The following is a 2,952-nucleotide window of genomic DNA, read 5'->3' as shown; positions in this document are numbered from 1 at the left end:
CCCTTTAGCACTGACTCTAGTTCTAAACCTAGCCCTGTAGACTTTGGACTGATTTTGGGTTCCATACCTGAGTTCTAGAGCAGCTACCAGTGCTTTATAGTTGTGCCTGTCGTCTGCTGACAACTGTCCAAGTATTTCCAGTCATTGTCCCTTCAGGTTTGTTGCCAGATATACTGCTTTTTGCTCTTCTGTCCATCCATTCATTTCTGCTAGGAGCTAAAATTGTGCTCTATAAGCTTTCCATGGTGCCTTCCCATCGATTTCCTGTGGCTTCCTTCGTACTAGATCATCCCTATTGCTGACATTCATGTCTGGGATATGACTTCTAACAGAACTGAAGATGTCTGCATTAGGGTTTACCTGTAGGGTCTGAAAGGGGCTTGTCGTTGTCTGGGGCTGATTTAGTCTATGGTTAATGTATTCTCCTTGTGTAAATACAATAAATCATCCTTTAATGTATCTAATTCGCTTTTAAATTTACTAATGTTTTCCATTTGTACTTCTTGCCACTGTTGTTGACTTTCCTGTAGTTGCTGCTGACTTTCCTGTTTCCTTTCTTATTCTAGTTGCAACTGCTGTAACCTATCTTCTTGTTTATTTTCTTTGTTCTCCAACCACTGCTGTAGCCTCTCTCTTCTTGTTTATTTTCTTTGTCTTTCAACCACTGCTGTAGTCTCTCTTTTTGTTTGTTTTCTCGTTCTTCTTGTTTCTTTTGCTGTTGTTGTATTGCTGCCATCAAATCTGCTAAGTCGTAGTTTGATTTAGCACTTCTCGTTTCCATCTTTTTTCTTTTTTTTTTATCCCAGTCTCTGACACCAATTTGTTATGTCTCTGTTCGTTTGTTAATTTTCCGTAGAAATTCTTTCTGAGAAACTTCTGCGATACAAGTCCTTTCTTAAATAAAACTAGTTTATTCTTTCTGAATACAACTTTGCAATACACTTAATTTCCACAGTCACGCTATAACAAACGCTATAATTCACAACGATTCACGCACTTTACTTACGGCTTGACTCGATTATCTGTCTCTATATCTCTCTCTCTGCAATTACTCTCTGTCGTCATTTCTTGCCCGTCATATATATACAAAATAGAGGGCGTCTGGCAAACACTCGAGCCTCCACGAACGTTCTAGATACTCATTACGTGTTACCAGCGTCACGTGAATTCCGCTGTCGTAACAGTTCTATCTAGAATGATGTACAATGTTGAAGTTGTATTCCCAAAGATTCTGGAGTAAACTTGCTAACTGGTTTTCTGGATTGTGATAATTCGCCAGCTACTTCATTACTGCTTGAATGGTTTGGAGTGTAAACTTTTGTTCATACAGATAATAATGGAAATAAACTGGGATTTAAAAACATTAGTAGATCTTCCTGAGTTGTAAAATATTCATTTCGCGAGCAACAATTGCTTTGTTACAGTTGGCAAACACCTACTCTTTTCTATGTTGTACATGTGATAACACTGCTTCCAATGTAAAATCACTGGCATCTGTATCTAATATGAGTGAATCTTCAAAATATGGGTATACGAATACAGGAGTACAGCAGGTTGCTTGTTTACAATTAGCATTTCAACAAAACCTATTTGGTGTTTCAGCACTCTCTTTGTCATTGTTTCTTCCATAAAAGTTCACCATCTGCAGAATATTCGAATATTTGAATTGAAAATTGTTCTCAGTTTTAATGAAAATAACAGGTACATTGCATTTCCAGAGATACTTTCCAAGTTATTCATCAAATTTTAATGTCGAAATCAAATTCTTTGACTCCATGTTGTCATTGTTTTCTTCTGTTTTTCTCTAATTAATGAATATACTACATGTATACTGATTCATGTGTGTTAATGTACCTTAAAAACACTCACGGGCGACTCAATGTAGTGCATATACAGTGCATGGTCCACACATGTTAATTTTATTAAATATGTATATTTTCATGTGGTATTTTCAGGTAAAACATACTTCCCGACGAGTATCAGACAGTTAGACCTGTTAATTACAGCAGATTCATTCAGATAATAGGGAGAGTAATTCTAAATCTAACAACTTATCTGAGCTTTCTATGTATGTGTGAAATAATGAGACTGGACGACTTAGCAAAAATCAATACAATCTTTATTCTTAAACTAAAAAACTTTTTTTTTGTCCAGTCGAAAGCATCATCTAATGATCTTTGTTCTCTCATATTGGTTGCAATATTTAGATAACGTCAACTTGACCCGGAAAGAATATTATAGTGCTAATCCTTTTAACCGAGATGCTATATGTTAGTGCAATATCCTCTCGGCAGAATAGATATTGTTACGTCTCCGTTCGTTAATTGATTTTCCGTAACTTCGTTCCTACGAAACTTTAGCGGCATAAGTCCTTTCTTAATAAAACTGTGTTACGTCTCCGTTTGTTAATTGATTTCCCATAAATTCGTTCCAACGAAACTTTAGCGACACAAGTCCTTACTTAATAAAACTGGTTTATTCTTTCCGAATATAACTTTACGATACATTTAATTTCAACAATCGCGCTAAAACAAACGCTATAACAGCGAACGTGCTCAATTTCAATAATACTCTCTGACTGCAGATCAATTACTCACTGTCTACACACATTATTCCGTCACGTAGTGAGCGTCTTATTTACATACCAGAAAAACATATATCTAGTAAATGCTAGGGCATTCATGAAGGAACAAGATACTTCTAGAAAATAGGTGGCGTCACACTAGTCACGTGACTTCGCTAACGCAACACTGCCCCCTCCTTAGTATTGTTCGTCCCGAACAATAGCCACTTACAATAAACCAATAACAATTAACAATAACTTAATTAAAATGTACAGAATTACAAACATAAAATTACAATTCAACAAAGTCTCTTAATTTTATGGGACGTATCTTCTTCCATACTGGTCTCCGTCTTGTTGGCTTATGCTTCATGTGGGGTTCATCTGCT

Source organism: Limulus polyphemus, unplaced genomic scaffold (genome assembly GCF_000517525.1).
Source record: "Limulus polyphemus unplaced genomic scaffold, Limulus_polyphemus-2.1.2 Scaffold3361, whole genome shotgun sequence".
NCBI lineage: Eukaryota > Metazoa > Arthropoda > Merostomata > Xiphosura > Limulidae > Limulus > Limulus polyphemus.
The sequence above is the reverse complement of the archived record's forward strand: the minus strand, read 5'-3'. Positions refer to the sequence as shown.